We start from the raw sequence: 23,918 nt of genomic DNA, 5'->3' as shown, positions 1-23,918 counted from the left end.
TTTTCTCTCTCTAAACCTTTACTCTTTCTCTTGTTCTTAAACTCCGTTTGTAATTCCGTCGATTCGGTACAATTTCTATTTTATTAATTTCAGTATTTTTATTCCTTCAATTCCTTATGACTTGTTTAATTGCTTTGTTTAGTTTATTTCTAATCATGTCTGAGTAGTTTACTTTCTAGGGTTTATGGGGATCTAATAAATAATATGAAGGGGCAAATTATGATTGCTGATTGTTAATGCTTAATTAATTTCCTATTGATTGATTTAATGTTATGCAATTAGATTAGGCCTGATTTAATTGTATGAGTTTGGCAATATTGATTCGAGATTCGAGAGATGAGAATAAATGTTTAGGCTTAGTTTCAATAGGCAGACTAATTTATAAATGGTTAAGTTGAGATTCGAGAGATGAGATTTAATACCGGTAAATTAACTCTGTGATTGTAATACGTAGCGAAGGCCCTTTATGATCTGAATGATTGATGCGTTAATGGTTGATTATTATGTTTTACCCTGGAATGTTGTTTATTAATGAACCTATGCCCTAGGTCTTTTAATATTTGATTTCTCCTATTTTATTCTCCCTGCTCATATTCTTCGTAGTATAGATCTTTAATAACAACAAATTATTACTTAATAATTTAGATTACCTTTAATTAATTAGGAATAAATTGACGTGTTTCCCTGTGATTCGACCCTTCTTCCCTATCTACTTTTGTTAGAGGATTTAGGTAATATTTTTTATTAGGGGATACGACTTTACCCTGTCAAAATTTGGCGCCGTTGCCGGGGAGACGGTTTTATTTTTATTTCTAATTGTTTTTGTAGTCTAGATTATTTTTTTTTCTTTTGCCTCAAAGGACATTAGTTCTTTGAGGAAGTTCTCATATCTGTCTTTTTAGTTCTCTGTTTATGCCCAGGTGTTCCAGATCAGGTTACACTCCATTTGATCCTAAGATCGAGCGCTCTTTCCATAGACAAAAGAATCTTTATAGACAAATCCTGGCGGGTTCTGGGAGTAACGACATTCCTAGAGATTCGCCACCTGATTCTAGTGATTCGGAAATTCCTTCAGATTCAGATTCAGAGATGACTGCACCTAAGAAGCTCAGCGATTATTCGCAACCGTCCCTGATGGATTTTCCACACCTTTCCCCCAAACCAGATCTCACGGGAGTCCAATTCGAAATCAAGCCTCAGTTCATAAAGATGATAAAAAGAAAGCAATTCAGTGGAGCTAAGGGTGAAGATCCTAATCTTCACATTGCAGATTTCTGACAATACTGCAATACTATTCGGCAGAATGGGGTAACGCAGGACCAGATTAGGGAGATTCTCTTTCCCTTTTCTTTATGTGGAAAAGCTAAATTGTGGTTTAATGGTTTGAATAGAACTGCATTTGGTATTACTAACTGGGAGACTCTTGCTTTAAATTTTTATAACAAATATTACCCTGCAGAGAAAATAGCTTTACTAAGAAGTGCCATTCAGAACTTTGCCCAGGAGCCAAATGAAGCATTATATGAGGCTTGGGAGAGGTTCAAGGATCTGCAGAGGGAGTGTCCCCACCATAACTTGGCAAAGTGGCAGTTAATTCAAGCTTTTTACAACGGATTAGGGAATGCATCTAGAACAATTCTAGACTCCGCAGCTAGTGGTAGATTTATGAATCTTAATGTTGATGATGCAGGTCAGGTTATTGAAGATATGGCGATACATAATTCCCAATATGGGAATTCTAGAGGCTATGCAAATAAGGGCAAACACCACGTTGATTCAGTATCCCTTTTGCAGGCTCAGCTTACTTCTATTTGCCAGAAATTAGATAACCTTAGTACTAATATCCCTAACTCTGTTGCTAATGTTTCTGCTGTTGCTAATAACTCTAATGATGCTTTTTGTGAAAATTGTGGAAGTGTAGGACATAATGAGCAAGATTGTAGGAGCTCGATGGAGCAAGTTAATGCTTTTCAAACCTATAAGCAGAATAACCCATACTCCAACGCCTACAATCCTGGCTACCGAAATCATCCATACTTATCATATCGGAACACCAATGTTCAAAATCCTCCACCTCCACAACAAGCACCCCCTCCACAGCAGAAATATTACCACCCTCACTCTAACCAGAAAGCCCCAGCACAAACTCCTACTACATCTTCCGACCCTGCATTGTCAGAAATGAGAGCGATGCTAACTAGTATGCAAAAGCATATGGAGAGTAGAGACCAACAGATTGACTCAATTATAGCCCATAATAAAGTCATGGACACACAAATTGCCCAATTGTCCTCTACCCTACAAGCTCGCCAGCAGGGAGCTCTACCATCGCAGGGAATTCAACCAACGGATCAAGCAAATGCAATCACCCTAAGGAGTGGTTCACACTACGATGGGCCTCCTATGCCCAAGGAGGATGAACCTGATTTAATTAATATTGCTAATCCTGATTCCGTTACACCTAATGTTCCTGCAGGGCTCCAGGGTAATACTAACATTTCTGATAATTCATTGCAGGGTACAACCTCAGGGAAGGATGCACCCCAGGAGAAGAGTAGGGAAGCACAACAACCTACAATCAAACTACCATTCCCAAATCGCCAATTGAAGACTAAATTGGATAAGCAGTTTGGTAAGTTTTTGGAGGTTGTGAAAAATTTGCAGATAACGGTTCCTTTCACAAAACTTATTACACAGGTTCCTGCATATGCTAAATTTATGAAAGATATTTTGACTAGGAAAAGGGCCTTTAATGAAGTAGAAACTGTAGCTTTTACAGAGGAATGTAGTGCACTATTACAGAATAAATCCCCTCCTAAATTAAAGGATCCCGGTAGTTTTTTTATCCCTTGTCATATTAGTAATGTCTTCATAGATAAAGCATTGTGTGATTTGGGTGCTTCTGTTAGCGTTATGCCATCGTCTATCTGTTCTAAATTAAATATGGGTGTTTTAAAAATTACTAATATTACTTTGCAAATGGCAGATCGTTCTGTTAAATATCCCCTAGGTATTTTAGAGGACGTCCCTGTTAGAGTTGGTAAATTTTTCATCCCTGTAGATTTTGTTGTTTTATGACTGAGGATACACAAATCCCCATTATATTAGGTAGACCTTTTCTCCATACTGCAGGAGCCATTATAGATGTTAAAAATGGTAAACTAACCCTATCTGTTGGTGATGATAATATTACATTCAATTTAGGGAAAGTTTTAAAAGGTCCTATGCTAGAGGAAAATTGTTATCTAATTGATGTCATTGATATAATGGATGATATTTGTGAAGATAGCTTAACACAGGTTCTTGCAAGGGATCCCTTGGAAGAAATACTTTGTGGAGATTTGTCTGCAGGTGATGCGAGTATCTGGAGTAAAGAGGTGGATGTCATTGAAAAAGCTCTTGCCATAGAAGAACTTGATCCTAACGAGAATAAGAAGGTAGTAAAATTGGTTCAGGAATCAAAACCTGCAGAGGTGAAGAAACCTGAATTAAAACCTCTCCCTTCTCACTTAAAATATGTTTTTCTTGATGAGCAGGAAATGTACCCTGTGATCATTAGTACTGCACTTGATGACCCACAAACTTCCAAACTTCTAAAGGTTCTTAGAACCCACAAAAGGGCAATATGGTACAGTATTGATGATCTCAAGGGTATAAGCCCTGATTTTTGTATGCACATGATACACTTAGAGGAAAATTACAAGCCATGTATTCAACCCCAGAGGAGGTTGAATCCAAATATGCAAGAAGTAGTCAAGAAAGAGGTTATGAAATTACTTGATGCAGGTATTATATATCCTATTTCTGACTCTAAATGGGTAAGTCTTGTACAGGTGGTTCCTAAGAAGGATGGGATGACTGTTATAAAAAATGATAAAAATGAATTGATTCCTACTAGAACTGTTACAGGGTGGCGTATGTGCATTGATTATCGTAGATTAAATATCGCCACTAAAAAGGACCATTTCCCTCTCCCCTTTATTGATCAAATGTTTGAGAAGTTAGCTAATCATAAGTTCTTTTGCTATCTGGATGGGTATTCGGGATTTTTCCAAATTCCGATCCACCCTGAAGATCAGGAAAAGACTACATTTACATGTCCCTATGGTACTTTTGCATATCGTAGAATGCCTTTTGGTTTATGTAATGCACCTGCTACTTTTCAACGTTGCATGATGAGTATCTTTTCTGATTTCATAGAATCTATTATGGAAGTTTTTATGGATGATTTTAGCGTGTATGGTTCTTCATTTGATGCATGTTTAGTTAATCTCGCTAAAATTTTGAAAAGATGTGAAGACTGCAATTTGGTTTTAAATTGGGAGAAATGTCACTTTATGGTGACAGAGGGAGTAGTTCTTTGCCACATTGTATCTGATAAGGGTATATAGGTAGATAAGGCTAAGATTTCAGTGATTGAGCAATTACCTCCCCCAGTTAATGTTAAGGGAGTTAGGAGTTTCTTGGGTCATGCGGGGTTTTATTGCCGTTTTATCAAAGACTTTTCTAAAATTGCTAAACCACTAACTAAACTTTTTCTCAAGGATGCCCCTTTTGTTTTTACTGACGAGTGTCTTGAGGCTTTCAACAGGATTAAGGAAGCTTTGATATCGGCGCCCATCATATGTGCACCCGATTGGAATCTTCCTCTCGAAATCATGTGTGATGCAAGTGACTTTGCTTTAGGAGCCGTGCTTGGACAAAGGAAGAACAAAGTTTTACATGCTATTTACAATGCGAGTAAAACTTTGGATGAGGCTCAAGTCAATTATGCCACCACGGAGAAGGAGTTTCTTGCTGTTATTTATGCTTTAGAAAAATTTAGATCATATCTAGTTGGTTCTAAAGTTATTGTTTTTACTGACCATGCAACTTTGAAGTACTTAATAGCCAAGGCGGAATCAAAGCCTAGGCTACTCCGATGGGTTCTCTTGCTCCAGGATTTCAACATTGAAATAAGGGACAAAAAGGGTGTAGAGAACGTAGTGGCAGATCACTTGTCACGAATCAGGTATGATGAGGGTAAGGATTCTCTTCCTATAGATGATTCATTCCCCGATGACAACCTGTATGCAGTTGTAGAGCAACACCCCTGGTATGCTGACTTTGCTAATTATTTAGTGGGTGGCACTCTACCTCCTGACTTGTCCTACCTACAAAAAAAGAAATTCCTTTCTGATGTTAAACATTATTTTTGGGATGATCCTTTTTTATTTCGTGAGTGTGCAGATGGATTATTTTGCAGGTGTGTTCCCGACTGGGAGATTCATGGTGTACTTACTAGCTGTCACACTTCACCCTATGGAGGACATCATGGTCCATCCAAAACGGTGGCCAAGATAAATGAGTCAGGATTTTACTAGCCCAGCATGTTTAAGGATGCTAAAATTTTTGTGCAGGCTTGTGACACTTGCCAGAGGACTGGCAACATCTCGTGGCGGCATGAGATGCCTCAAACTGGGATTTTGGAAGTTGAAATTTTCAACGTTTGTGGTGTTGATTACATGGGACCTTTCCCTTCTTCAAGGGGGAATCGTTATATACTTGTCGCCGTTGACTATGTATCCAAATGGGTTGAGGCCATTGCCACTCCTACCAATGATGCCAAGGTGGTCCATAGGCTTTTCAAGAAGACCATTTTTCCGAGATTTGGAGTACCTAGAGCCATAATTAGTGATGGAGGATCCCACTTTCATGAGCGGAAGTTAGATACCCTTCTCAAAAATTATGGTGTTTACCATAGGACAGGTTTAGCCTACCATCCCCAAACTAGTGGCCAAGTTGAAGTTTCTAATCGTGAGATCAAGGCCATCCTAGAGAAGGTGGTAGCAAAATCAAGGAAAGATTGGAGTGATAAGTTAGATGACACCCTTTGGGCATATACAACCGCATTTAAGACCCCAATAGGCACTACCCCATATAGACTTGTGTACGGTAAAGCATGTCATCTTCCGGTGGAATTAGAGTACATGGCATATTGGGCTATTAAGGAGCTCAATTTGGATGCTAAGCTAGCGGGAGAAAAGAGGCTATTACAACTTAACCAACTTGATGAGTTTAGGTTGATGGCCTATGATAGTGCGCGTGTCTACAGGAGAAGACTAAGAGATGGCACGACAAGATAATCCTTCCGAGAGAATTCAAAGAGGGTGACAAGGTGTTGTTGTTCAACTCTAGACTTAAACTTTTTCCAGGAAAGCTAAATTCAAGGTGGTCGGGTCCTTTCACTATTAAAAGGGCTAACAAGTTCGGTTCTGTAGAGTTGCTTGATGAGCATGGTAGTGAGTTTAAGGTTAATGGTCAAAGACTCAAGCTATACCATGAGGGGGCTACGATTGGTGCAGTTGAATTACTACACCTAATCAGTTCCAGTTTGCCTTGAAACGCATTATGGCAAGAGGGTCGTGCGGGACCTAGATAAACCAGCGCTTTGCGGGAGGCAACCCGTATTTTTCTTGCTTTTTAGTTTTTATTGTTTACTTTTTCTTATGAGAGGAGAGAGGAGGGAATTTCATGAGTGTTATGAGTTTTTGGTACAGATTGAGGAAAAGAGTTAGCAAAAATTTGAAGAAAAAGAAACATCCAACTAGCTCTCGGGCCCGACCGGGCGAGGCTCCGCCCGACCGGGCGTAAGAGCAAGGGTTTGAAATTAGCAAAATTCGCCCTACCAGGCGGAGGAGCGCCCGACCGGGCGCGAAACTTGACGTGTACGGAGTTTATTTTCGCCCGACCTTGCGCGAGAGTGAGGAAAATTTTTGTAGAAACATCGCCCGACCGGGCGGTGTGGCGCCCGATCGGGCGCGAGAAGAGGCAAGAATCGACACATCAGGTCGCTCGACCGGGCGACGGGCCGCCTGACCGGGCGCGATCCCACCTCAGCTTTTCCGCCCATCTTTTTTTTTCTTTCTTCCTCCTTTCTTTATCCTTCTTTCTTCTTCCATTCTTTTCCTCCATTATTTCTCTCTCTAAAACTCAAATTTCCTCTAACTTCTCTCTAAGATATCTCCTCCATCTCTTACTCAAATTCAAAAATTTTTACATATTCTTTCTCCTCTCTTCATCCTCTACATTCTTATACAAAAATTTTCAAGTTTCACAAAAATCAAAATTTGACCCACTTCCTAAAATGGCGGCAAAGAGGGCAAGGACTCTACTTGGGGGTAGCTCAAGCTCGTCTCAGCAATATGACCCATCTCTACAACTTCCTCAGTGGCCGACAATCAAGATTGCAACCCCGGAGCAAAGGAGAAGCTAGAGGTGCTCTACGGGCGAGAGGTAATTCCTTCACTGTGGTTACACCGCCCTACTTTAGAAGCTCTAGGAATTTATGATTTTGTTAGATGTTTTATGAATGATATTGGTATGCGTAAATTTGTTGAAATGCATTATGCAACATATCGTGAATTAACTTGTGAATTTTTGTCGTCTTTAATTGTTCAAAATCATAAAAGTGGACCAAAATTGATTTTTAGGCTAAATAATAGAAATATTACTTTGTCTTTTGTGGAATTTTGTAAATTGTTTGAATTGGATCATGAATTGGATCGACAATGGCATGCTGAATTTAAAATGGAAAATGTGTATTTTGCTTTAACTGGAATTCCTAATGTAAATGCACAACATGCTAGTGCCAAACCGATCCACCACCCCGTCCCTAAAATGTGGCAAAGATTTGCCGGTGTGTGTTTCCTAGGTAGATACGAACCCCATAACTGTCAGACCAATGAACTTGCTGTGATTGGCCATTATGTGTTTGGGTTCGGGAAGCTGAACATAGCTAGGTATATCATTCACCACCTAGGTAGACATGCCACCGCTAGAAACACCGTCACTACCCCCATCCGTCTTGGTGGCCTATCACAAGGATAGCCATCAAGAAAGCGGGCTTTGTAGAGAACAGACCCCCCCGTATGACTAATTGTGGACCTAACACCTACATGACCGCTAGGTACCTTGAGGAGTTGGGGTGGTTGAGGGTAGATGGTCACCAGGTCACCCATTGGTGTATCAAGGTAGGGAACGAGCATCCATTGCCCATCTTTCCCCTACCTAACCCAGACTTGACTGCATTTCCCCCCGGGCAGGATTCTTACACCTACGCCCTTCTAGTTGCCCATGCCCGAGGGGAGGCACCTCCAGTTCCACCACCACAGCCTCCACCTGTGACTGAGCCTGTACAGATTTCACCATCACCACCCCGCCAGTCTCACTCAGTTCCCTAGGCCGACTCTGACCCAGTTTGGGACCTTTAGAGTATAGGTCAGGCCCTAGGACGTATAGAGCACTCCCATACTGACATGAGAAGGATGATAGGGTCCATTGACCATAGGTTGAGTTACCTAGAGAGGAACCAGGGTAGAGGGCTTTACCCCATTTATGATGACTATGCTCGTCGGGGCAACATTCCCGACGATGCTATTTACCCAGACTGGTTCCAGCCTCCACCCAAGGGATACGATGGGGATCCCACTGCCCATGGTATTTACACTGACTACTCCTCTTTCCATGGGTACGGCTAGGACATACCTTTTGGGGGACCGGCGGGAGGGAGTTATCACGCTAACTATTTTGGTGGTAGCTCTTTTGGTGCAGGTGGTGCAGGTAGTAGTGGAGGAGGGGGGTCCACACGGATTGATCAGGACGAGGAGGATTAGCCATGCTGGGCTAGCTTTCAGGCCAATGAGGACATTGTCTGATTCTGGCTTGGGGGAGATTTTTGGATTTGGTATATATTTCTTCTTCCCTTTTTCTTTCATTTATTTATTTTTGGTGTGTTTTCTTAGTTTAGATTTATTGCTTTCTTATATGAAAAAAAAAATTGAAAAATTGAAAAATAAAAAAAAATACGTTCCAATGAATTGTAAATCATGCTTCCCTGTGCCCTATACTTGAGAAAATTTGTTTTGATTCTTGGTTTTTGATGATGAATATTGTGGATTAGTTGATCATGATTTGAAGTTTGATTGCTTGGATGCCTAAACTTGCGTCAATTTTGTCCAACTACTTGTGAATATAGTGCTTGACTAGTTGATTTGGTTAGGAATATGTGTTTAGTTCCTGGTATGTCAATGAATTTGAGTATTGGTTTGCAACTATTAGTAGTGTTTCATGACTCATTATTATGCACATGAGGAGGACGAAGGCGTTCATTCTTTTAGGTAGCCTTCAGAGAATTTAGATATATTTGTTCTCTTCTTGCTACCCATGTTGTTGCTTGTGTCCTTTTATTGTTTATTAGCCATATTACAAGCCATATTTACCCCATTGGTTACTAGTCCCAAGCTTGGCTTGGGGGAGCTATTAGTGAGTGAGGTAAGGGAGTTTGTAGTGTGCACATTATTTGCGCAATTTGGGTGGGTTTTGAGAAGTAATTTGTTCTTGATCATATTTTTGTTTTGATGAGTTTAAAAGTTGGATATCCTTGGAAAAATAAAAGTGTGATGAAAAAAATGAGAAAAAAAAAAGTGAACTTCAAAAGAAAAAAAAAGAGTAAAAAGAGAAAAATTGTCATATGTTCAAATGATCTAAGTGAAGGTTGATCAAAAGAAAGAAAGAAAAAAAAAGGGTTGAGTTTCGATGAGAAAATTCATGTTTAGTAGTTGGAGTTTGTTTTTCACTCAATTTCTACATTATTATATTTTTATGAGTGAATTTTGTAAGTGTTGGGATTGTTTGATTTGTTTGGAGTTGTATTTGGTGGATTTTTGTTGGAATTGAGTATGTTGGAGATGTATGATCATTATTTATTCTGATCATGGGTTTATTAGGAATTGGCTCCCTTGATGCATAGCTTTTCTCTCAAATATTCCCAAATATTTCATACCCTTTACCCTAGCCTTACATTACAAGCTTTAAAGACCTTCCGACCTTGTGCATAGAGTTGTGTAAATGTGAAAATGTTGCTTATCAATGCAAGTTATGACTTGGCATATTCCGAGTCGACTATTAGGTTGAGTGTATGTCTTTTTAAACACACGAGTGTTGTGAGTTTAGGAGGGCATTGTTCACATAAGGGGGTTGGGATGGAGAGCGACCGAGTACATCTTTTACTCGCCACATAAATGAAAGTTGAGTGTGTGAGCGCTAGTCTTGAATTCTATATGCTCTTGTGGTTTACTCTATTTGACAATTGTAGGGGAGGAAGGGTGATTGGATGAATGAGATTGATTGATGTTGAAGCATGTTCATTAGATTTGCCTTGAATCGTTTGTGCTTGTTTTGATTATTGGGGTGAGGCATGTTTTATATGTTCATTGATGAGCTCTTTGCTTAGGGACAAGCAAAGGTTTGGCTTGGGGGAGTTTGATATGTCCATTTTATATAGTGATTTACCCCCGTCCCTTGGTCATAATTAGTAGTGTTTTTGGCTCTTTCGAGCCACTTTTATTACTAATTGGTGTTTTCTAGTGTTTTCGTAGTTTTGGTTGAGTTTTGTAGGAAATTGCAATTTTGGAGCATTTTCCCGCATTTTCGAGTAGCGACTACGAGCATTGGAGGAACACGGCCACTGATTGAAGCCCAAGGCCGGTTAGAAGAAGCAAATCGGTGATTAAGGACTCGGTATTGAAAATCCCGAGGCGTTTTGACCGAGTTCAAAGACCCAAGGAGGAAATCCGATTGGGCTTAGGAGTAAAGGCCCAATCAAAGTCCATTATTGGTGCCCAAGAGCTCCGCCCGGGGCCATAAGGCCTCGCCCGAAGGCGCGCCCGGCCGGGCGGGGTGAGCAAAGAAGAGAAGAACATCGCGCCCGGAGCACGCGCCCGACCGGGCGCGAGAGGTGATTTTAGCAACAAAAAGGCGGGCCCGGCCGGGCAGTACGGCGCCCGACCGGGTGCGAGTTTTAGGGGTTTTGTTTAGGCTCCGATTAGTTTCGTTTAGTAGAATTTCCTTGCTTAGTATTTTTGATGTAATTTATTTAAGTAAGTTTAGGACTTCTTTTACACACTCTTACTACTTTTCTTTCTCTACTTAGATTTTCTCTCTCTAAACCTTTACTCTTTCTCTTGTTCTTAAACTTCGTTTGTAATTCCGTCGATTCGGTACAATTTCTATTTTATTAATTTCAGTATTTTTATTCCTTCAATTCCTTATGACTTGTTTAGTTGCTTTGTTTAGTTTATTTCTAATCATGTCTGAGTAGTTTACTTTCTAGGGTTTATGGGGATCTAATAAATAATATGAAGGGGCAAATTATGATTGCTGATTGTTAATGCTTAATTAATTTCCTATTGATTGATTTAATGCTATGCAATTAGATTAGGCCTGATTTAATTGTATGAGTTTGGCAATATTGATTCGAGATTCGAGAGATGAGAATAAATGTTTAGGCTTAGTTTCAATAGGCAGACTAATTTATAAATGGTTAAGTTGAGATTCGAGAGATGAGATTTAATACCGGTAAATTAACTCTGTGATTGTAATACGTAGCGAAGGCCCTTTATGATCTGAATGATTGATGCGTTAATGGTTGATTATTATGTTTTACCCTGGAATGTTGTTTATTAATGAACCTATGCCCTAGGTCTTTTAATATTTGATTTCTCCTATTTTATTCTCCCTGCTCATATTCTTCGTAGTATAGATCTTTAATAACAACAAATTATTACTTAATAATTTAGATTACCTTTAATTAATTTGGAATAAATTGACGTGTTTCCCTGTGATTCGACCCTTCTTCCCTATCTACTTTTGTTAGAGGATTTAGGTAATATTTTTTATTAGGGGATACGACTTTAACCTGTCAAAATTTGGCGCCGTTGCCGGGGAGACGGTTTTATTTTTATTTCTAATTGTTTTTGTAGTCTAGATTATTTTTTTTTCTTTTGCCTCAAAGGACATTAGTTCTTTGAGGAAGTTCTCATATCTGTCTTTTTAGTTCTCTGTTTATGCCCAGGTGTTCCAGATCAGGTTACACTCCATTTGATCCTAAGATCGAGCGCTCTTTCCATAGACAAAAGAATCTTTATAGACAAATCCTGGCGGGTTCTGGGAGTAACGACATTCCTATAGATTCGCCACCTGATTCTAGTGATTCGGAAATTCCTTCAGATTCAGAATCAGAGATGACTGCACCTAAGAAGCTCAGCGATTATTCGCAACCGTCCCTGATGGATTTTCCACACCTTTCCCCCAAACCAGATCTCGCGGGAGTCCAATTCGAAATCAAGCCTCAGTTCATAACGATGATAGAAAGAAAGCAATTCAGTGGAGCAAAGGGTGAAGATCCTAATCTTCACATTGCAGATTTCTGACAATACTGCAATACTATTCGGCAGAATGGGGTAACACAGGACCAGATTAGGGGAGGAAGGGTGATTAGATGAATGAGATTGATTGATGTTGAAGCATGTTCATTAGATTTGCCTTGAGTCGTTTGTGCTTGTTTTGATTATTGGGGTGAGGCATGTTTTATATGTTCATTGATGAGCTCTTTGCTTAGGGACAAGCAAAGGTTTGGCTTGGGGGAGTTTGATATGTCCATTTTATATAGTGATTTACCCCCGTCCCTTGGTCATAACTAGTAGTGTTTTTGGCTCTTTCGAGCCACTTTTATTACTAATTGGTGTTTTCTAGTGTTTCGTAGTTTTGGTTGAGTTTTGTAGGAAATTGCACTTTTGGAGCATTTTCCCGCATTTTCGAGTAGCGACTACGAGCATTGGAGGAACACGGCCACTGATTAAAGCCCAAGGCCGGTTAGAAGAAGCAAATCGGTGGTTAAGGACTCGGTATTGGAAATCCCGAGGCGTTTTGACCGAGTTCAAAGACCCAAGGAGGAAATCCGATTGGGCTTAGGAGTAAAGGCCTAATCAAAGTCCATTATTGGTGCCCAAAAGCTCTGCCCGGGGCCATAAGGCCTCGCCCGAAGGCGCGCCCGGCCGGGCAGGGTGAGCAAAGAAGAGAAGAACATCGCGCCCGGAGCACGCGCCTGACCGGGCGCGAGAGGTGATTTTAGCAACAAAAAGGCGGGCCCGGCCGGGCGGTACGGCGCCCGACCGGGCGCGAGTTTTAGGGGGTTTGTTTAGGCTCCGATTAGTTTCGTTTAGTAGAATTTCCTTGCTTAGTATTTTTGATGTAATTTATTTAAGTAAGTTTAAGACTTCTTTTACACACTCTTACTACTTTTCTCTCTCTACTTAGATTTTCTCTCTCTAAACCTTTACTCTTTCTCTTGTTCTTAAACTCCGTTTGTAATTCCGTCGATTCGGTACGATTTCTATTTTATTAATTTCAGTATTTTTATTCCTTCAATTCCTTATGACTTGTTTAATTGCTTTGTTTAGTTTATTTCTAATCATGTCTGAGTAGTTTACTTTCTAGGGTTTATGGGGATCTAATAAATAATATGAAGGGGCAAATTATGATTGCTGATTGTTAATGCTTAATTAATTTCCTACTGATTGATTTAATGCTATGCAATTAGATTAGGCCTGATTTAATTGTATGAGTTTGGCAATATTGATTCGAGATTCGAGAGATGAGAATTAATGTTTAGGCTTAGTTTCAATAGGCAGCCTAATTTATAAATGGTTAAGTTGAGATTCGAGAGATGAGATTTAGTACCGGTAAATTAACTTTGTGATTGTAATACGTAGCGAAGGCCCTTTATGATCTGAATGATTGATGCGTTAATGGTTGATTATTATGTTTTACCCTGGAAAGTTGTTTATTAGTGAACCTGTGCCCTAGGTCTTTTAATATTTGATTTCTCCTATTTTATTCTCCCTACTCATATTCTTCGTAGTATAGATCTTTAATAACAACAAATTATTACTTAATAATTTAGATTACCTTTAATTAATTAGGAATAAATTGACTTGTTTCCCTGTGGTTCGACCCTTCTTCCCTATCTACTTTTGTTAGAGGATTTAGGTAACATTTTTTATTAGGGGATACGACTTTACCCTGTCAATCTCAATGCGTAGCGCTGGTCTGGCGCGCGTAACTCACAAGGTTGTGCGCAACACCCAACGCAGCTTCTAGTGATGCGCTTGTGGAAGATTTAGAATTTCAAAAAAATATGAAATCGAATCTTACCATATACCGCGCGCAAGACAATCAGCTGCGCTGCCTATAGCAGCGCAACCAATCCATTTGCGTTGGGCTGTCGCGCGCAATCCATTCAGATGCGCGCTACACCTGTTGCGGCAGATTGTTCAAAACCCTAATCGTACCCATTTCCTATAAATAGGGGCTTAATCCAAGGCTCAAACAGACAGAAATTAACCTAAAACACTGGCAGAAACTTCGTGAACTTGTGAACTACCAAACCCTCTTGTCCTAAACAATCACCCCCTTTAATACTTGTTACTACGGTGGAGGTTCCCAAACAAGAAGAAGTCCATAAGTGTTCTAAACGAAGATCTAGAAAAGAGAAGTGGTAAATTCCCGAGCACTTAGATCAATCACCTTTTTGTTCTTGTTTAAAATAACTTTAATTAATTAATTTGTGTTGTTTGATCACTTTAAGCGAACCTTTAATTAATTAATTTCAAATAGTATCTTGTGTTAAATAAGAATAGAATTAATAATTAATTGTTGGTTGATCACTTAAGCCAAGGCGAATCTTGTTTATTTTGTTTAATTCACGAATACTGATTAAATAAGAATAACCACTTTTGCAATGTAATTCCTACGTGATCAATGCGTGTAAATAAAATAAACTAACTTAGTTTTAGGTATCACGTTGCATTTATTATTTGGTGATGAAATTGTGAAAAAAGGAAGAGCTAGTAGAGGCCGTAAATAGGGCTAGAATAGCAATTCCTCCCTAAAAGGAACGTTATTTTAGTACCCTCGCTCCCGAACTCATTTCTGGTACATGTAGACCAATTTGGGCATGAGTAAACTTACGATTCGTGCTAATTATCCCTTGAACTCTACTTGGGAGAAAGGCATGAACGAGGTTTATGAGTTTTCCTGAAACTCATTGGCGACTCCTACTTGTTTCTTACAAAAAAGCATGATGAGAGGATCATTTCTAATTCAAAGTCCCCCAAACAGTCAGGAATTCAAATCCTAATACACCCTAACAAGTGTAAAGTCCTAGGCTTTTAAAGGGCCATGGGCATCTAAGGAGAAGGATCCCCTATGATGGGAACACCCTCCTTACAGAAGGTCGTTCTTCTTGTTTTTCCAAGTATTATTATTGTTACTACCAGCAGTCTTTATCAGCTCATCCTTGATATTGATGCCAATGTCGTATACAGATGCAAAAGTGTTCAGTGGAAGAAATTTGAGATGTTGCCTATATTTGTGAGTCAGATTTTGGATGAAGAGACGAACCATCTCTCTTTCTTTGGGAGGATCTACCAAGAGTGAAGCCGTTTCCCTCCACCATTTTAGATAAGCGGTGAAGCCTTCATTCTCTTTCTGTTTGAGAATGGAGAGTTCACGTTCAGAAGTTTTGGTTTGAATGTTACACTTGTAACGATTCATGAAAGTGTCGGTGACATCTTGCCAAGTCGTCTTACGCTTGGCATCTAGGGAATAAAACCATTGTTGGCAAGCATTCTCTAAGGAGAGAGGGAACACCGTAGGGAAGAGTGTTACGTCCAATCCCTTAAGAGCCATGGTTGCAGAGAATGCCTTCAAATGAAATATTGGATTGTCAATAGGCTTGAACTTTGGAATATCAGCAGTGGAGAACTTTTCAAGGAGCCTGTCTTTCACATCCAAAGGAGTGGGAGGCTGTTCCACATAAGTGAAATCCTCAAAAATCTTACTCATATGTTCCTTCAATTTGTCAAGGGTAAAAACAGTGACCTTGTTTTGTTCCATGGTAGTGACCCTAGTGGTAAGGATTTTCATCTTGGCAGACAGTGCCTCAATGGATTTGTTCTCAATATCTTCCTTAGTGGCCATTGGAACAAACTGAAAGTAGTTTGAAGGTGAACGCCTCTTAGATATAAAAGATTGTTGCGGTGATGACTCGAACCGTATTAATCTACCCCTCCTCCTTGACCAAGTACAAAAATAAAACAATTCGCTTAATTGTTTGACTCATTGCTCAAGATAGGAAAGGAAGGGGAAAAAATGGACATTTGAAAACATGTGAGGGGGGGAAAAAAAAAAACTCTACTCGTTTTTTTACTATGACGAAAAAAAGGGTGCATGAACCTAGTATACGATCATAAACGACATGGTGCATAACTCGAGTCGGAAAATAAAGAAAGTGTGTGGACTATACTTGACTCGTGAGGGATTATGTGATGTTATAAGGCTCGTGGTATGATCGTATGGCTAGACATGTGAACAGAAACCAAAATGACTAACGCGAGGACCAAATTAGCACGGAAGACTAAAAAAAGGCTAACTAGACTTATTCCTTGGGCACCGTGACACGGTGAACTGTGTCGCGGTACAACCTACCGTGACACGGCACTGATTGCCGTGACGTGGCACTGATTGTCGTGGCGCGGTGATCAGTTCCAGGTGTTTTTATGTTTTTTTTTTCAGTTTTATTTTATTTTAGTGTTTGCGCTAATTACTAAGTGATTACGGTTTAGTAAGTCATAAAATAAACCACCATAGACAAAGAAAACTCGTTAAGGTTAAGATCAAAATGATCACATATAGGGCACGTTGGCACAATGTTGCAAAGAAGAGTTCGCAACCTAAGGTCAAATTCTATGTTCCACTATGGTCAAGTTTATTTGATGTCAAAAGGTACCATGGTTAAGAGTTTGGACGGGTTGGCAAGGCATCCTCCCTTGAAGGTTTATGCCAACGGGCGGCTTCGTAAGTTCGTGATTAAATCGAACTCGACTCCATGGTTTGGGTGGATTTAATAACTCGAATGAACCCTTATTACCATGAGTGTTTTTGGGCTGATAGAGCTTAAATCCCCCAGGGCTAAGATGTATGTAGAACACACACGTTTTTTCAGAAAAATCAAAGTAAGCTGACTATGATAAGAGAAATAAGGCCACTAGAAGGATTTTAGGACTTCCACGACACTGCAGAATCTACAGCACCGTGACATGGCAGTCAGGAAATCTGACTGGTGCCCCTATTTTCTTCGTTCACAAACAGGTTATCCAATTTTTCCTACGGGACAGACCTGAAATACGATGTTAAAATGTCTATGCATATGCAAAAATGCCAATTTAATCACATGAATATTTTCAAGAATCTTTCAAGTCTCATCCACTCATCTTAATTAAATACCGATTACTCGAATCGATAAATAACCAAGAATCCTCCCCATTGGAGTCGCCAAATTGTAGGCGTCATCCGAAGCACGCCTACGTTAAAGCATGTGTGAATATGCTTGGCACTCATAAGAAGTGGGAATTAACATATACGATAGGGACAAGGAAAGTAGGGAGCCACCAACAAGTTTTTAAGGAACTTGTAAACCGTTCACGGTTCATAAAAGGCAACCACGATAAAGGGACAATGAAAGGCAACAAAGATTGACCCGTGAAGGTTACACCCCATTCATAATCCATGAGATTACTAACTCCAAATGGTTCGAAACCATGAAAGGATGATCGGGGATGATGGTACGAAGTGAGTCATGGAGTCACATTCGCCCGTGTTGGCCTCTACTCAATTCTTATAGTGAAAAGTGATTCCTGCGATCTCAAAGGCATGCAAACAAAAATTCAATTTGCTCTAAACTATTATTGTGCTAAATTGGTTGAATATTAATGCAACATATAATTCTAAAATATTCGTGATCACTTGATTAAACAACAAGATTAAAAAGAAATCTAAACCGGTCGTCCAAATTATCTTATTAGGCGTGATTTTCAATTACATATTCCCTTTAACATGCAATATGGTGATCAATAAATATAATAGAATAAACATTAATATTGAAAGCAATTTAACCATAATATCATTAGTCAAATTAAATAATAATAATAACCCTAATCATGATACTAGCAATATAAAATAATAAGAGTAATTAAGTGAATTAATTACTCACTTTTCGCGTTCCTGTAAATTGCTACATCATGAATAAATAGTTAGTAACTTCAATAAATATATAAATCAAATTGAAACAATTAAATTAAATAAAAGTAGAGTTGATTTGGTCCAAACCCTCAGTTAATTATACCTTTCACGCTTTGGTTTAAGGACGGAACCTCGGGTGTTGTATGGACTCCTTGGACTGCTTAGGGAAGTATTATGGAAGAATAGGGTGGCTAATGTTTAGGCTAAAAAGGGAGAAGAGAATGATTTTGTGTAGAGGGAAAGAGAATGATTTTTGGTTCCCCGAACTATGGAAAGGAGGGGGTATTTATAAAGGAAATGAGTAGGGATCACACAGAACCCTAGAAAAGATTAAACCCTAATTTGGTGCACCGTGACACGGCACGTGTCTGCCGCGACACGACAAAATATGTCGTGACGCGAGGAATAGCTACCCTTAAAAGATAAAACGCGTTCAGGTTTTACGCGAAGAAAATACGGAAAATCTGGTGACACGACAGAAGCTGCCGTGGCGGGGCACGTGGCTCCGTGTCACGAAGCACTACTTTTCCCGAAATGCGTCCAAATTCATAAACGTGTGAAAAAAAAAAACGCGGAAAATCCACGAAAAAGCACCGTGACACAGTGTAGAGTACCATGTCACGGCAATAAATAGCACCAAAGAATTAAATTACAATGCACATAGAAAGAAATCATCTATCCTATATGCCCTTCTTAAGACTACCCAAACCTCACACATAAAATAAAATAAATAGTACTAAGGTTCAAAGAATTATGATTACTTTTATATCAAAAATAACTAAATAACACAAAAATTTATATGTATTTTATATACCTATTATTTTAATATAAAATCCAAAATTAATTTTTTTAAAATAAAATAATTTTTTTTAAAATGAAAGTTGAACTTTATATCAAGTAATTAAATCCAAAATCGTAAGATTTAAAAAAAAACAGTAGGCGCCTAAAAACTCTAAATTGACTTTAGTGGTAATTAAATCGAACCCAAGCTCCCAGATACCACTTTGTAACACCCCAATAATTCTCTCTTTAAACCTGTGAGAACCTGAACAATATCCAAGAGAATTACTAACGTGCTACCGCCACGTGTTCAAACGTTAAGGCTATATCAGAAATTAGCAGCGGAAAAACTAATTCAATTATAAATAAGTTTCAAAACCAATAAACAAAACCAAATTAAATTTTACAACTTGGAACCATTAGGACCCTTATTCAAAACCCAAATTAGTTAAAGTAGTATAAAATGAAATCGAGTTTAATGAATTTAAAAGTAAGTAGCAAAATAAGTTGTGAAAAGCAACCAACACTCCACTCAAAATCACACCACCTAGATACGAATGTTGCATATGTAAGAACCGGTGGTTAATCTGCTCCCCATTATTACAAGTGTAAAAATTGGATCGTCACAGGGTCACTGAAAGGCGAAGGCCATGAGCAAAGAAAGACACACAAAGCACGCAATCCGCAAAGCTGAGTACATACAGGCTACGAAATATAATAAGAAATCTGTAGCATGCTACTAACATTCAATCATCGCACACAATTAAATTATAGACTCAACACCCAACTCAACTGTCACTTTACTAAGACTTCACTAATTAACAGTAGTTAACTCGTCATTTTATTCATTGGATTAAGCAATAGACAAGGTTGTCCAACCCATGCTCCATTTGGAACATCAATAAAAGAAAAACCCCATGCCTCCTTTCGGAAACATCAATAAAACATCCAACGACCACGGGCGTGACTCCATGACCGTAGCTAGTATGAGATCTCATCTAACTCCTAGTTTTTGAAAAGTATTTGAAATAAGAGACTTGTAGATCAAAGGCCTCTAGAAAAGTGCATGGCTAATACCCCATGTACCCCAATCCCTGATTGTCATTACTCCAGATGTGCACAAATCCAGAGTTTTATTGCTTATCCATCTTGCACTTTACGTGATTTACAAGTTTAGACTTGGTGATGACTCATATGCAAAGCAATACAATCAATCCAATATCAATTCAATCAAGTAAAGCAAGCTTCCAATTTCAATTATTAATTTATTAGTGACAAGCAACATTTATTATTTATTCCTTTAACTACCTCGGTGTATAAACACCTTGAGTGCATAAAGCACCCCACAATCTTAACCTTGTCTTACAAGACTTAAATTCCTCCTTTACTCATTCTATCTCCATGATCATGAACGAGTAATAAATGAATCATTTCACCAAATCACATACCTTTCCCTCTAAGCGCATCTTGCATAAATAATACTTGCAATATAGAATAATGCACAACATACGGAAATCACAATGTATAACCAAACAATTTAGCCCAGTCTTCTCTATACATGATATTAAGTGCTCGATTCATCCCTAAACATGCATCTAAAGGCAAGGTTTCGTAACTCGTACGTACCTTGAGTAAGCGAGTTGGTATGCCACTTTACTAACTAGAAATCAATTTCAATAAAGTCCTCTCCTAAACCAAACAATAACATCTCAATCAATACCCAAGCAAATGAGTTTACAGCAATACCAAACTACTTTAAAACCTCTTAAACCATCAAAATAATGCTTTTAAACATTACTCCCAATAGTCAAAGTTAATAATTCATTAGTTCACTATAAGTTTATGTGCTAAAATCATAAAAATATAGCTTATAACATAAAATTCAGCAACTTTAAAGTAAGTGAATAAATCTAAAAATTTGGTTTAAGTATATAAAATAACCCCATTAACATAATTACTTGAAATAATCATTATATAGTAGATTAGTGTGTTAAAAACCCAAAAGTATACCAATTTAATGCAATTATAGGCTTCAAAATAAAAAGTATAAAATGTGAAAAATTATTCTTGATATTAGAATTTAAAGTTCAAGGCTTTTTGATCATGAAATACACAAAATAATTATTTTATAAGATTAGAAGCATAAAAATATGTAATTAACACAACTTGTTTTTAAAAATTGAAATTTTAGTAATCTGAAAATTTATATGTGAACATAGTATGATTTGGTAGCTTGATTAGCACGTTTTCAAGCCCTAAAACATGAAAAATCAATATTTAAGCCCTTATTTTCTTAATTAAACAAATCTGAAATTTTGTATTATAAATTAAACATGTCAAAACTCATAAATTCATAATCTTTTATAACCCATGTATAATATCAAACCATAATAATAATAATTTAGAACAAAATTTGAACGAAGATTGAAACTTTAAATCAATTTAATAAAACAAAGAAAAGTAAAGAAAAGGGAGAGAGAAAGGGCGAAAAGCAGGTGCGGGGTGACTGGTGGTCGGCGGTGACTATCGGCAGGTGGCAGGTGGTGGCCGGAGTGGTGGGCGTCGGCTGGCAGCGAGGTGCAGTGAGGAGCTTCGAAATTTTTTTTTTTCTTTTGTTAATGTCGTGAAAGAGGAAGAATAGGTGATGGGGAAATAAGGGTTTTTGGGGTTTTATATTTTTGTAAGGGTGTGGGCTTAACTTTCCTAATCCAAGTAGGAGTAGGATTGGTTTGGGTTTGAGTAAGATTTAAATATTGGGCTAATATAAACTTAAAAGGGGATTATAATTTAGACTAAAACTTAATAATTTAGCTTACTAGCAATAAAATCTTATTACTTTTACATCAAATAATTCATACTATAAAATTAAAATTAAAATATTTCTATAAATAATAAATAAATATACTTTAATCAGGTTGAAAATATGGGGGATTACAAGATATGTCCGTTTTAGTAAAAGGGTGTCGGTTTTGGGTCGAGTTTAGTACTTTGCTCATATCTTCTTCATTTTAAATCGGAATTGGGCTTATGATATATTTTTGGAAAGCTTATTTCAAGGCCAATCCAACCAAATAATAATTGGATCAAAATTATAGGTCCACAAAATCAATTTCTCTCGGTTTTGTGATGTGGACACGAAAAGTGGAAAGTAAGTTATGGTTTAAGGAAATGAGCTATGAATTGGATTGGTTTATGAAATGTATTGTATGGAAACATGGATTTAAGCACTCCAAAGATTAAATACTCAACCCGGCCAATAATGGCGGTGAAAGGTTGTTCATCATCGGGTTTGGTTTTGAGGAGATATTTTTAGGTGTCTACAGTAATATATTTTATCCCCGTCATTGAAACCTATGTCTTTTATTATGTCAACTATCTCAAAATATGATAGTCGATCAACATCACAATTTCGGAAAATAGACTCTTGACCTCCATTGTAAATTAAACTCCATCTTTCGAAAACGAACCTCCATGATGAATTTTAAAACTGACAAAATCTCGACCCATTCTATATGAAACACATTTTCGTTACACATATTATAGAGCAAGACTCTTGTATTTAATTAAACAAGCAAGGAGATTTAGTTCAATGCAAAGTACAATTTCATTTCATGATTATAAAAGTAGCAAGACTCATATACATTCATTAAAAAAAAAAAGTACTGACATAAATTAAATGAAACTAACTGTTTACTTTCATTATAATATAATTATCAACACAAAACATGCATTAGGTATAAAATAGCAAAAAGGTACTTGTCTAATTAACACTAACATGCTGTAGAAACGATTTTATTAGCAAAAAGGTCAAATATGCAATTTTTAACTAAATTATTATAATAGGTTAACAAGATCCTAACAATATAGCAAATATTATCAAATTAAAACTAAAAATTAGTAAATTGCTCATCAATTACACATAAAACATATCATTTCATACAATTGTGTAACAGAAAAGTACTACGCATACATTGATGACTAGATCTATAATTTTGTTAAATTGAAGCTATATTTCCCACCCCATAAAAAAGGAAGAAGAATAAATTAACAATGCAAGTAAGATGAATATTCAACCATACAAGACAAAATAATTGAAAATGTAAAAAAATAAAGAAAAAAATAAAGAAAAAAAATAAAAGCAAGCAAGCAACTTACGTTGTTCATAGCAACAATGATGACAAATGAAAGTGAAAGTGGTGCCTTAATGAAGTAGAATGAACTAAACAACAGAGGTAGGGTAAATATACGGATTTTTAACCATTAGTTTTTTGTTTATTCACTATATACCTATGAACTTTTTAAAATTCATCATATACCCCCGAGTTTTTACAAACATTCACCATATACCCTTGATGACTATTGATTCATAACTTTATCAATCATTAGGGTTAATTATGACCTGAAGCCACCCTAAATACATTACAATACCTTCAAAATCACCCACATTTCTTTTTCCCACCCCCAAAACCACCCAAATTTTCTTTTTTTATCCTCAAAATCAATCATACAGATATGATTACGGAGATTTAAAGTGGTTTTAAGAATTGGACAAAGAAGAGGAGTGGTTTCAGGGATACATGGAGAGATCTACGGTGGTTTCGATGTATAATTAATTAAATTCCACTCATCTTGTTGTCATTAAGGATATATGATAAATTTTTGTAACAACTCAAGAGTATAGTGAATTTATTTGTAAATTTTCATGGGTATATGGTAAATAAACAAAAAAAACTCAGGGGTAGATTGTGAAAAAATCGGTAAATATATGTCACAACAGAGGAATGTTACACCCCATTCACGATTATAGAGATCGCTAACTCCACAGTGGCCCTGAACCATGATTGGATATTCGGGGATGATGGTACAAATCCAACCTAAAAGAGATTGAATCCAAACAAGTCTATACTTTATTCTTCTCATATTCAAGTGCGCTTTCCAACTAACATAAAATCAATAAATTAATCCTAAGCATTTTTAATCTATGTTAGTTGATTATTAATGCACGAACAAATCTATCATTGGCGATCACTTGAATTAAAATCATAATAAGCCTAAAATCAAATTATTAATTATCTTATTAAGTGTGATTTCAAGTACAAATTCCCTTTAAACCTGCAAGAAAAGGCGTGATCAAGCAATAACAATAATATCATGAATAATCAAACAAGAAGTAATTA

General features: G+C 37.6%; 1 non-coding gene across 1 annotated transcript; it reads right to left on the bottom strand.

The window, feature by feature from the left end:
* Positions 1-1,470: 1,470 nt before the first annotated feature.
* LOC145569730 (small nucleolar RNA R71) lies at positions 1,471-1,577 on the bottom strand. Its single transcript, XR_014096272.1, has one exon. It is a non-coding gene; the product is annotated as a small nucleolar RNA R71 (small nucleolar RNA).
* Between the last annotated feature and the right edge of the window lie 22,341 nt (positions 1,578-23,918).

Source organism: Chenopodium album, chromosome 11 (genome assembly GCF_948465745.1).
Source record: "Chenopodium album chromosome 11, dcCheAlbu1.1, whole genome shotgun sequence".
In the NCBI taxonomy this organism is placed as follows: Eukaryota; Viridiplantae; Streptophyta; class Magnoliopsida; order Caryophyllales; family Amaranthaceae; genus Chenopodium; species Chenopodium album.
Note: the sequence above shows the minus strand (reverse complement) of the source record. Positions and strands in the feature narration are given on the sequence as shown.